Genomic DNA, 13,485 nt, shown 5'->3' on the forward strand with positions numbered 1-13,485 from the left:
CACCTCTTATACTCACAGCAGGAACCTGCATGCAAATCTCTACCCAGGGGCTCCTATATAAATATAGCTCCTGGACTTCAGAGCCGCAGTCACTGCCCAGCCCCTTTCTGCCCCCTCCTGCATGCTGGGAAACTTTGTGCCTGACCAATCTAGTCTCTTTTTATGACCAGGTTATGAAACGCCTGGACACAGGAGGAGGGGTGGATGTCGAATACTTAGACTTCAGGAAGGCCTTCGATACGGTATCCCACCCCATACTGGTGAACAAGTTAAGAGGCTCTGACTTGGATGACTACACAGTCCGGTGGGTGGCGAATTGGCTAGAGGGTCGCACCTAGAGAGTCGTGGTAGATGGGTTGGTTTTGACCTGGAAGGGTGTGGGCAGTGGGGTCCCGCAGGGCTCGGTCCTTGGACTGATACTCTTTAATGTCTTCGTCAGTGACTTGGACGAAGGAGTGAAATGTACTCTGTCCAAGTTTGCAGATGACACAAAGCTATGGGGAGAAGTGGACACGCCGGAGGGCAGGGAACAGCTGCAAGCAGACCTGGACAGGTTGGACAAGTGGGCAAAAAACAACAGGATGCAGTTCAACAAGGAGAAATGCAAAGTGCTGCACCTAGGGAGGAAAAATGTCCAGCATACCTACTGCCTAGGAAATGACCTGCTGGGTGGCACAGAAGTGGAAAGGGATCTTGGAGTCCTAGTGGACTCCAAGATGAACATGAGCCGGCAGTGTGACGAAGCCATCAGAAAAGCCAATGGCACTTATTTGTCATGCATCTGCTAATGCACGATAAATAGGTCCAAGGAGGTGATACTTCCCCTCTATCGGGCGCTGGTCAGACCGCAGTTGGAGTACTGCGTGCAATTCTGGGCGCCGCACTTCAAGAAGGATGCGGATAACCTGGAGAGGGTCCAGACAAGGGCAACTCGTATGGTCAAGGGCCTGCAGACCAAGCCCTACGAGGAGAGACTAGAGAAACTGGACCTTTTCAGCCTCCGCAAGAGAAGGTTGAGAAATAATGATCATTCAGACATTAAGGGGACATGGGGACATGGGGACATGGAGCAGAGCAGGGACTGCACAAAAACTGGAAACAAAGTCTGAATGGATATGGAACAAGCATCTCAGCTCCTGCCCTGCACTTTGTCCTTGCTCAGGATTAACTAAGCACAGGAGCTGAGCCCAGCCCAACCCCCAAGGCCTGCCTGTTCCTCCAGCACTGCACAGCTCCAACTCCAGGGGAATATCCAAATCTCAGGCCCCATCCCCCCAACCATCCTGGGAAAGGTCTGGTTGGAGGGAAGAGTTCCCTGGATCTCTTATCATTATTAATGATAATGATAATAGTGAAGAGTAAAGCATCCATGTACCTGACTGTAATGGCAAGAAAGGGAAGGATGCCTAATGATGGAAAGAGCTATGAAAGAACAAGGAAACTGAGAAGGAAGGGAGACAAGGCAGAAGGAGGGAAGGAGGAGGCTACACAGGTCAAGAGCAGCTGAGAGTAGTTGATATGACCCAGAGTCCCCGGGTCTCTGCTCTGTGCTGTGTCAGCTCAGAGCAGCCCCCAGGGCAGCTCCGTTTGAGCTGTCATGAGCAGAGCACTGGGCATTTCCTCCCTGCTGCACGATGCATCTGGATCCCAAGGGGAAGTTCGTTCAATAGGTCGACTCCTCCCTGCCAGCACCGCTCACCAACCTCTGGTACCTACCCCGAGACACCCCATGCAAATCTTGCTCGGGGGTCCCTTGTTAAATACCAGCTTGTGGACTGCCCACTCTCAGGCCCAGGGCTGGCAGTGGGATCTGGCTAACTCCTGCCCCGCACACCATGAAGCTCCTGGTGACCTTTGGGTTCCTGCTCTGCCCTGCCTGGTAAAAAAAGTTTGGGGATTGTTAAAAGAAAACACCAGGGTTGTGTCCTCAGCCTGAATCCAAAGGAGGAAGCATGTGGAGAGAGCACAGCCTGTAACCGTGTTCCCTTTTCCCAGGTGCCCTTTGCCAGGTGCAGCTGGTGCCATCAGGCCCAGGGGTGGTGAAGCCTGGAGAGACCCTCACCCTGACCGGCACCGTGACTGGTGATTCAGACAAGATCATCTCCAGTGACTGCTGTGGGTGGAACTGGATCCGTCAGAGCCCCAGAAAAGGCCTGGAGTGGATGGGGTATATAGTTACAAGTGGAAGCACAAGCTATGCCCCATCCCTGCAAAGCAGGATCTCCCTCACAGTGGATTCCTCCAGGAACCAGTTCTCCCTACATCTGTGCTCCTTGACAGCCGCCAATACGGCTACATATTACTGTGCCAAGGACACAGTAATACAGAGCAGAGCAGGGCTGTGCAAAAAGGGGAAACAGGCAGTGAGCACCACAGAGGGAGTGATGCAACTCAGAAACAAGCCCTCACTGACAGAAACCTGTATAAATGGAGAGAAAATTGTAAGAAGTGTATGAGGAGGTAGGAGGGGAGGAGGAGACGTGACCTGTAGAGGCTAAACTTTTCGTTTCCCCCAATGTGACAGATAAGAGGGGAAGACACTGGAAAAGAGAGGAGCAATAAAGGAGACAGACTGAGGGGGCTGGATGGATACAGGGGGCATGTGGACAGGTGGGAAGGAATGAGGAGTCACAAGGAGATGTATTGATGCTTAAAGGCTCCAGGAAGCAGTTCTGGAAATACCAGCTGTAACTTCTGACCTACAAGGAGCCACATTCACCCACAACCAGCTTCTCATACCAGGCCCTGCCCAAATGTAAAGGCAATTCATCATAGAGCAGCTGGGCTGGCAGGAGGTCACATCTAGACCAACCCCCTTCTCAAGACAGCATGAGCCATATCTGAACCAGGTCAGACGAGTACCTGGCTAAAATTACACAAAAGCCCCGTCACAAAACTACAAGGCCTGTTGCCTCCAAACACCAGGAACACCCAAAGTTACCTCAAGTAGTCAAGAGAAAAGGGCTGGCAATATCCCTCCAGTGCAGGGGATGTTCATATATACTTAGCAGAGCCAGAACAACCCTGATAGGACAGGGAAGGGCAGGATTTCCCAGCCTTGGGCTCTACTCTTGGAGATGCCCCATTTCCCAGCACTCAAAGGCAGCTGATGACCCAGGGAGATCGCCAGCACAAACACCATCTGCTTTTCCTGCTCAGAGTGAGGTCCCTGGACAGGGAGAAGTGGCAGGGTCACTCTGTGTGTGCCCTGAGCCAAGGGCAGAGACATGGAGCAACAGGCACTGCCTATACCACACGGGCACACACACACACACACACACACACACACATACACATAGAGAAGCAACATATGCACACACATATATGCCCGTCCATATTACTCCTACCTGGCTATGACAAACCATGGCTGTGCAAACCTAGCCCAATCCCCTACTCGTGTAGCTGCTCCTAGGAACTCAGAGCCACTGCTCCAGGAGTTGAGCTGCCCTCTTGGGCTCTGCTCCTGCTGTGCCCTGCTCTGCCCCCTGCTCCTCCTGGCCCTGGTCCCAGGTGAGGGTTGGGGGCTGGAGACATCTCCACATATCATTGCACAGGAGACAGGCAGCATAGGGACACAGAGCAAGGCAGTGGCTGGGCCAAAAGGAAGCAGTTCCCTTACAGACCGGCAGCTTCCTGGAAAAGGGCTGGAATGGATGGGGTACATTTACTATGGTGGTAGCACAAGCTACAACCCATCCCTCCAGATCCTCTGCTCCCATGTTGAGTCCATCCAGTTCTACAGCAGGGACCCTCTGCATAGTCCTGAAAGGACTGAACTTAGGGCCTTGGCCAAACACACAGTAAGGCATCACCTCAGGAGCCGGGAGTGATTCAGCTCTGCAGAAAGAAGGTGCAGTGTGTGGTGCTGTTGTCTGTATATCAAGACCCTGCTCCCGGAAGACTCATTTCAGTGCCCTCTGGGGAACTAGGCTCACAGTCTGCCATGATGCCCTGCAACACATTGGCACACAGCAGTGACCCGAGCTGGGACTACAGGGCAAAGACAGAGCAGGGCAAAATAATGATCATTCAGACATTAAGGGGAGAGGTGGATGGACAGAGAGGCTGGAGGGGGCACAGAAAGGGCTCTTCCCTCCACAAGAAACTGAGATGGGAAGAGAGGATGAGAAACAGCAGAGGAGCCAACCTTGAGGCTGCTACAACCCCATTTGTCCCTGCAGCAGGATGAGCCAAGCTGCACCAACTCAGATCCTCCTGGCAGCTCTTGTACTGCCCAGCCCCATGGAAATAACTGAGATGGACGCACCACATACATACAGACCCCCCCAGGAGTCTCATCACAATCCCCTGAATCCAGTGAGCTGAGGAACATAGCCCCCCTCCCCACCCCCCGTCACAGCCACCTGCACCTGCTCTTTTTCTGTCCTCTCCCTCCTGGCCAAGCCCTCAGGTGAGTCTGCTCCCTTGCCATAACCCCTGAGGGTCCCAGCAGAGCTTGGCTGATCCCCAAGCTAGATGCCCCCTGCCCCACAGTGGGCAGCTGTGGCAGGGACATCTCATGGACCAGCAATCTCAGGGGCTCACCTGCTCTATGCATCCCTTGCAGGGGGGTGCGCTCCGAGGTGTGGCTGATACAGCGGGGAATGGAGCCGATGAAACCCATGGAGTCCGTCTCACTCACATGTGTTGAGTATGGTGCTGCCCCTTGGGATCATGCTTGGAGCTGGGTCTGGCAGCCTCCTGGGAAGAGGCTGGAGTGGCCTGGAGAGATCACAGGGAATAGAAACCAGCAGTGCAATTCAGGCTTTGGGAACTGAACCAGCACCACCAAGGACAGCTCTAACAACTAGGTATGTTTGCAACTGAGCAAAATGGGAACAGCCAACATGGCTACTTACTATAGTGCCAGAGTAGTAGGAGGCACAGTAGTAGGGGAACACAGTGACACAGGGCAATGGGGTGTCCAAACAAAAACCCTATTGCCCCAAGCGGGAGCACACATCCTGGCACTGACCCAGCACCACATTCATCTGCACCAGCATGTGCACGCAAGGGACTTGCATTTCAGATAGACCCTCCCCCTGCCTGTGCATCAGGGCTGAGAACTGCTGCCTGGCACGACAGGGTGCATATGGCCATTTAGGAGCCTGGGGCATAGGGGTATTGTCTTGGGCCCCATGCCCTGGAGTCCTTATCATAGACTGGGCCCACTGGGATTCCATCAGCCACCTGTGCTGGGCCAGGTTGTCAGAAGTTTACATGTGACAGGCATGCACAGAGAGGGGTTGTCAGTGTGGAGGTTCAGACAGTCTTCATCCCACCAACCAGCAGGTTGCAGAGCCAGATGCTCATATAGGCTCAACACTGCACCAGCCAGGTCCCCTCATCAACTGACTCTGTTCCCAACTCTGATCTGGTCATGGAGAGAGAAAGACAAATAGACCATTGGCTTTATGCTACAAACACAGCTATGCTGTTGTGTGCTTTCCTCCAAATCTAACCAGAGCTGAAGGCAGAAGGGATGTTTATACACTCTGTGCGTCAAAGGACAGCACCAGGGAAGAGATGCTCAAATGCATTTAGGCGCCCAATACCCACTCAAACCAAAAGGAGTTGAATGCCTAACCCCCTGCCAACAACTGCACCCTCCCATCCAGCAGATCTGTTCCCAGTGACCCCAACCCTTTGGGAATCTCACCAGGCCCCTCTCACTGTCCATCCATTGACCCCTTGCTTCTCTGACACCCTGCCCCAACCATGCAAATACCATGATTTCAGAGGACACTGGTGGGGCAAGACCGTGTTATGATCTGAGCTCCTCATTGGAAAAGCAGAGGGATTTGCCATGTTCCTGGCACTCGGTGCCCATTGCAATCTGACAAGTAAAGACTCCAGGAACACCAGGACAGCCTAGGTGTCGCTTCCCCTCTATAGCACTCTTATGGGTCACTCAATACCGACCCTGTGAGCCCCACTCCCTGGCAGCTTTTGTCCTGTCGGCCAAGCTCTTCTCTGCCACTCGAATCAGCCAAGTACCCTGGGAAGAATGGGCCATGGCAGATCAGGGCCCAACTAGGATGCTTGAGTAATAAATCTGTGTACATCAGGGTAGCCTGCCCCACCATGAATGTCAAAGTCTATGAACTACCCGAGTTTTGCAATGGGGCCACATAAACGGCAGAGACAAGTGGCTCCAGCCCTTGATCCAAACTCTTCTGCTGAGGTCTTTAAGTAAGCAGGAACCAGGCTGACTGACTGAGGCAAGATTATGACCCGCTGCCTCAGTAACACATAGGGAAAGCAATCCCTCGAGGGGAGCAGAGTGCACTGCCTGACTGAGTGGGACTTCCATCTCAGCTAGACTGGCGGACCTGCTTGACTGGGCTTTAAAACTAAGCCCACCAGGAGTTAGGGGGATTACCGCCACTGCAAGCCCATTGGGAAACCCTTGTAAATCCAGCAGGCTAAGGCACTCAAGGGAACCCACCCCTGCCCTAGCCCTGAAATGATCTGTGGGGAAGGCAAGGGCCCTCAATGGGACACTTGCCTGCCTGTATACCAATGCCAGGAGCTTGGGGAATAAACAGGAGGAACTGGTCCTCCTGCTAAACAAGAATAACTACATCATAGGGATAACGGAGACCTGGTGGGACTCCACCTATGACTAGGCCACAGGTATAGATGACTATACCCTGGACAGGCGTGATCATGCAGATAAAAGGGATGGGGGTGTAGCTTTCTCTCAGGGACAGCTATACCCCCCTGCAAATTGACATTGGCACCAAGGAAGGACAACTGGAGTCTCTGGCTTGCATCCACAGATGCTTCTCAAGTAAGTCTCAAGATGTTATCTTCCCGCTGTACTCAGCCTTGGTGAGGCCACACCTGGAGTACTGCATCCAGTTCTGGGCTCCACAATTCAAGAAGGATGTGGAAAACCTTGGCAGTCCAGAGCAGAGCCACATGCATGATCAGAGGGCAAGAGAATAGGCCTCATGAAGGGAGGCTGAGAGCCATGGGACTCTTCAGCCTGGAAAAGCGCAGGCTCAGGGGTGTCCTGGTGGCAGCATACAAGTATGTCAGGGGTGTGCATCAGGATCTGGGGGAACACCTGTTCCCCAGAGCACCCCAAGGGATGACAAGGACCAACAGTAACAAATTCCTCCAAGACCATTTTAGGTTGGACATAAGGAAAATTTTCTTTACTGTCCCAGCCCCCAAGACCTGGAATAGGCTCCTTCCAGAGGTGGTGCAGGCGCCTACTCTGGACTCTTCTAGGAAACGTCTGGACACTTATCTTGCTGGGATCTTTTGACCCTAGCTGACTTCCTGCCCCTGGGGTGGGGTGGGGAGGGGGGGGTGGACTTGATGATCTTTTGAGGTGCCTTCTAGCCCTATCGTCTATGAAATAAGCAGTTCAGAATCTGGGCAGCCCTCCAGGGTGCTTAGCATCATGGACACGACAGGCTTGTGGTTTCTGCTCCTCTTGACAGTTTGTTCAAGTAACTACAGGAAGCTCACAGACCCTGGGTGAGAACAGTGGGGAGAGACAGGTACAGTCTCATGGTGAAGGGTTCAGGCTCGGGTAGCAGAGGGCTCTGGGGTCTGTTTAATGGACTTACTTGTCAACTTTTCCTCGGTTTCAGTGAGAAGCAGGTTTTCCTGCACTCCATGCCTCAGTTTCCCATCCAAGAAATGGGCACAAGGGAACTTCTGTCCTGCCCAGGAATGAGATGCCCATCTAAGCATTAGTGCTGTAGTCCAGGTGTCCACGGGTTTCTACCTCCCTCTCCAATTGAGGGAGTTATTGGCAGGTCAGTGTGCTGTGGAGGGACACAACAGCCCAGTGGCCGTCTCCGTTCCCTATAAAGTCAGGTCCAGTCAATCAATTACTTAACTATATACAGATTTATTATTACAAGAAAACAAATTAAAGGGTAAGGACATATATATATACATATATTATCTATGTACAAATTTCCAAAAAAGTAAAGCCATATATACACATTGTGTGTGTGTATATATGTATACACACACACACACACACACACACACACACACACACACACACACACAGTTATCATTCAAAACAGAGATGAACAGTAGAACAAACCAGACCAAAGGAAATTGATAGAGCAACTCTATAACTCTAATCATATATAAGCTATTACTTCAAAAACGGTTTATGTAAACTGTAAGGCACAGTCCACAAATATAGTCAGCAGTCCTTAGACTACCTGGGTGCCCTCCAGGGCAGGGGCCCCACTCCCAAGGGACCACTACAGGAAAGGAGGTGGGGGGGGGGAAGAAAAAGGAGAGAAAGACCCCAAAGACTCCTAAGCTCCCCCACTATCACCCAGGAGCGGCCCATGTGGTGCCCGATCACAACCCTCGGGGGGGCCCTGCCCTGTGGGGACCCTCTCTCCAGGGCAACTTACTACTCCACAGTCCCAGAGGGCTCTCTCGTTCTCCAAGTCAAGCTCTGTTCCCTGCCGGGTTTTCCTGCCACCTGACTCTGCTGCCGCCGTCCTGGCTTCGGGCCACATGCACCGCTGTGTGCAGGGGGCAGTTATCCTTGTGCTAGGGGTTGGAGGCCTGGACAGCCTTGTGCAGCACTGGGGCTCAGTCTGTTCAGGACCCTCTGGGCAGTGTCATCTGCACTGAGCTGCAGCCCTGTGTCAGCAGCTGTAGACCCGAGACACCTCAAGTGTTACACATCTGAGTTACTGAAAACTATATATTTAGTTAGAGCTCAAGTAGTTTACTCACAAGTATCATGCAGAGGCAGGTGGAGATTTCCTCTGGAGGCAGGCAGTCCATTGACCATGAGTTTAAAAAAAAATTGCGAGTTTCACATGGTCCAGCTTCTCTGAGAGCTCTCATCATAGCAGCTCTCCCTCCTCCTGGGCAGTCCTTAACTGATATAGACCTTATGACCTCAATTACCTGATCCAATGAAGGCCAGAAACTGTTGCCTACAGCCCACCAATTTGAAATGCATCACTGGTAGCTGGGTAGACTGGCAGGGTCTCTCGCCCGCTCCTAGTCATAATGACAGTGCTTACAACATTAGGGAGTTGAAGCCCCCACCTGGTTGTGTGAGGCCAGTCACATAGGCAGAGGGAGCAGGTTTCCACCTCCCACAGGAATGCATCCAGCTCAGGTTACAACTCAGGGATACCTGAAGCCTACGGAGCCAGAGGTGTCTGCCCTCTACAGTGACTAATGGACCCAAATTGTCAGAGAGCAGGGTTTGGGGAGAGACAGAGATGGTATTCTGCCACAGCTACTACATGCACTAGGTATATCAGCCCCCTGGGAAAAGGCTGGAACGGCTAGGATACATCCGTACAGGCACTGCCAGTACTGGCTAAGCCCAGGCCTTTCAGACCGGACTCACCTTCCATGGACATCTCCATCAGCACAGTGCAGCTGAGCAGCCTAATTGGGGGTGATGCAGCCATGCTGTGTCCTTAGCACGGTACTACAAGACAAACCACCTTTAGAGAAGTTCACAAACCCATGTGGTAAGACATCAGGTCTCCTGGGGATCACAGAGGCTCTCAGACCCCTGACCTAAGAGATGAGACGGATCAAAGCACAGGTTGGGGAGAGCAGTGTGCACCTGCCTTTAGGTGGGAAAGGGGAAGAGAGGTAGAAATGGCTTGTATGAGGATAGGGAGTTGCACCAGAATCTTACAAAACTCCCCCAAGAAACCTTGATAATTAGATCATTTTCCATACTGAAATGAAAAGAGCAGGCCCCTGATTGGCATCTTTTGGCAGTGAGGAAATAACTCTCTCAGAGTTAATGGTTTAAACATTGAAATAACCATCATGCCAAGACTTTGTGCTTTCAACAGAGGATGTATCCAGATGGTGGCAGTAAAAGGCCATGGTAATGCTTTGTGAAATGCTCTAAGTTAATACATGGGAAGGTTTTATTCTCTTCAGACCAGTGAGGCTGAAATATCCCAGGTGAGGCCCTCAGCTTCCACAGCTTCTCTTCACTGAGTGGGAACTGCATTCAGCGCCCATTAGAAACCTCTGAAATCCCAGGAAAATCACGTGTCCCCAGGGCAGAGGACTCATGGTCATGGGTTGTTGCACCTCCAACTGCACTCGGAGCCTAGAAGTATGGAAACGCTGAGAACATAACACTGGGCATCCCTGGACACTGGGTCTTCCTGGTCAATGTGGGACCCATGAGTCCAATGAGCTTACCTCAGTGAGCTGGTAGCAACCACAGTGGTAGACAGGTGAGGGTACCATGTTTAAAAGAAAGAAGGGGGGGGGGGGGGAAATGGCAAAAGGGGAACGGGAAGGAGACTATGATAGTAATCCTCCACAGGCTCCAGTTTACTAATTACCAGATATCATGTAATCACATCTGTACTTGATCCCCAGGGTCTTTTCCTGTCAGGGGCAGTGTAAGGCACCCAAATGTCAACTGGGCCCAGTTACATTTTGAGCACAAACTCTGGTCCCACTGAGGTCAGCACACCTCAGGGCTCCCATCTGCACAACGCTGACCCAGTGTCCCTCTGGCCTGATTTTGGGGTGGTGGGCTGGGATAGATATAACTGAGTAAGCAGTGACCACATGCAAATGAGGCAGGGAACCTGCTGATAAACAGCAGCCAAGCCCCACGGAAAACCAGCCCGTGGCAGAAGAAACTCAGCATCTGTCCAGCCCACAGGGTCATTGAGGGGACCTGACATGGCAGGTCTTGGTGTGCTTCTCTTCCTGGCAGCTTGCTCAGGTGAGTGCAGGAGATGCACAGACACCCAGCGAGGACAGGGCCTGGGGGGAGGAGAGAAGGTGTCAGGACCTGGGATCAGGCTAGGATGCAGCAATTCTGGGATATAATTACCACCCAAGGGTCTCCAGTATTTCACAGTCATCAGCGTGAGAATCGACTGGGAAATTTCAATAGGAAATATGCGCATCTCAGGCTCGGACTCTCTGCACTTTGATCTGCCTGGAGAAGAATAGTGGGAAAGCATCTGTCACCCCACACAGGGGGTCTGTGGATAAAAGAGTTGAAAATAAAAGGAGTTTAGACACTTCTAGGCAGGAACAAAAGGACAGACCTGGACACAACTAGGAAAGGAATTGTAAAAAAGGCAGAAATTAATAAAACGTTATTCCCTCCATTGTCCTCTCTCAGCAGGAGTCAGCTCCCAGGTCCAGCTGACCCAGTCTGGCGCAGAAGTCAAGAAGCCTGGGGAGTCGGTGAAGTTGACGTGTAGAACATCTGGCTACACATTCACCAGCTATGACATGAATTGGGTGCGTCGGGCCCCTGGGAAAGGGCTCAAGTATACTGGAAATATCAGTCCCAATTCTGGTAGTACTGGCTATGCCGAGGCTTTCAAAGGGCGATTCACCATCACCAGGGACACCTCCATCAGCACAGCCTATCTGCACCTGAACAGCCTGAAGACGGATGACACAGCCACGTATTACTGTGCCAGGGACACAGTGAGACAAAATGCATCTAGAGCAAGTCAAAAACCTCAGTGAAAGCCTCTGGGTCTGCAGGCAGCACTGAGGCCCTTAGTCACCCCAGTGAGCACTCACCCAGTGGAGGCAACTTTGGGTCCTTTCCTCCTAAGGTCTCGGGTGACCCAAGAACCCCAGTTCCAGTACAACCCAAGGGGATTTTGGTTCCTAGGTACCCAGGTCCCTCCATCCCAGAGCTCTGTGTGCATGGCTCAGAGAGCGGCAGTGGAAGAAGCAAATAGGCCAAAGCCTTTGAGAAGCCATGTTATGGGATGGTTGCTTAAAGCACCAAACTCCAGCCCCCACTGGGACAAAAGGAAGGCACTAGCCCATTCACCTGTTTTCATGGGAGTGTGATCAGAACTTCAAGGGCAGGGCTTCTCCCACACTATTGTGCACTGGTGAGGCCATGCCTGGATCACTGTGTGCAACTTTGGGCCCCACACTCCATCCAAGAAGGATGCCAAATTCACATTTGAAAGGGTCCAATGGGGAGAACAAAAAAAGTAAAGAAGTGCAGGAAACAGGACCCACAAGGAAACATTGGAAGTATTAGGACGTTTAGTCTGGAAAGGAAATGACTGAAGGGGATTTGATAGGAGCCTTCAAACACCTGCAGGTTGCTTATATGGAGGATGGAGACAGACCGTTCCTTGTAGGCATGAGGGCGTGGGGAGGTGTAGCATAAGGAGCAATGGCCCTAAACTGCAAGACAGGAAAGGGAGGGTTGGAGATAAAGGTAATGCTCTCGCCTGGAGTGTGGTTCAGCACTGGAACTTATCCCAGGAGAGCCTGTGGATTTCATAGACATTAGGGCTGGAAGGGACCTTGAAAGATCATCAAGTCCAGCCCCCCCTCCCCAGGGGCAGGAAATCAACTGGGGTCAAAGGATCCCAGCAAGGTAAGTGTCCAAACGTTTCTTAGAAGAGTCCAGAGTAGGCGCCTGCACCACCTCTAGAAGGAGCCTATTCCAGGTGTTGGGGGCTCAGATAGTAACGCAATTTTTCTTTATGTCCAGCCTAAAATGATCTTGGAGGAATTTGTGACTGTTGGTCCTTGTCATCCCTTGGGGTGCTCTGGGGAACAGGCATTCCCCCAGATCCTGATGCACACCCCTGACATACTTATATGCTGCCACCAGGACACCCCATGGGCTTGCGCTTTTCCAGGCTGAAGAGTCCCATGACTCTCAGCCTCTCTTCATAAAGCCGAGACTCCTGCCCTCAGATCATGCATGTGGCTCTGCTCTGGACTCTCAAGGTTTTCCACATCCTTCTTGAATTGTGGAGCCCAGAACTGGATGCTGGTCAATGTGGCCAGCATCCAGTATCCAGCATCCACAGCTGTGGCCTCACCAAGGCCGAGTACAGTGGGAGGATAACATCCTGAGATTTACTCGAGAAGCATCTACGGATGCAAGCCAGAGTTTTGTTCGTTTGCCAGCTGCGACATCGCATTGGTGGCTCATGTTCATCTTGTGGTCAATCATGACCCCCAAGTGAGGGTAGCACTGCCAAACCTATAAGTGCGCGGCAGGTTCCCCCCCACACCCATCCCCCCTCCGAGGTGGAGTACCTTGCAATTTTTGGTACTGAACGTCATCAGGTTTATATCTGCCCACTTCCTAAGCCTATCTGAGTCAGCCTTCAGCCTAGATCACCAGCCTATCCTCAGATGTGGACCCTGTACCCCAATTTTTAGTGTCATTAGCAAACTTGGCCAGTGCACTTCTGACACCAGTGTCCACATCATTGATCAAGATGTTAAAGAGAACCAATCCAAGGATGAAGCCTTGGGGGACACCACTGGTTAAGGAGCACCATAATGATCCACTTCCACTGACTACCACTCTGGGTCTGGCCTTAGAGCCAATTCCCCAGCCATTGAACTGTGATGTAGCTAATGACACAGTTGGCAATTTTTTCCATAAGAAGCTCATGGGACACCAGATCAAAGGCTTTTTTAAAGTCCAGTTATATGAGGTCAATCACTTCTCCCTTCTCCAGGTGATGTGTCACC

At 51.9% G+C, this 13,485-nt stretch overlaps 1 protein-coding gene across 1 annotated transcript in view; it reads right to left on the reverse strand.

The window, feature by feature from the left end:
• LOC132251643 (olfactory receptor 6M1-like) overlaps positions 1 to 7,814 on the reverse strand; it is a 28,378-nt gene extending 20,564 nt beyond the window's left edge. The window contains exon 1 of the mRNA XM_059731601.1: positions 7,584 to 7,814. The gene's annotated coding sequence lies outside the window, so the exon portion shown is untranslated. The remainder of the gene's footprint in view (positions 1 to 7,583) is intronic.
• Positions 7,815 to 13,485: the final 5,671 nt, after the last annotated feature.

The sequence above is a fragment of the Alligator mississippiensis genome, chromosome 7, assembly GCF_030867095.1.
Source record: "Alligator mississippiensis isolate rAllMis1 chromosome 7, rAllMis1, whole genome shotgun sequence".
NCBI classification, from domain to species: Eukaryota; Metazoa; Chordata; order Crocodylia; family Alligatoridae; genus Alligator; species Alligator mississippiensis.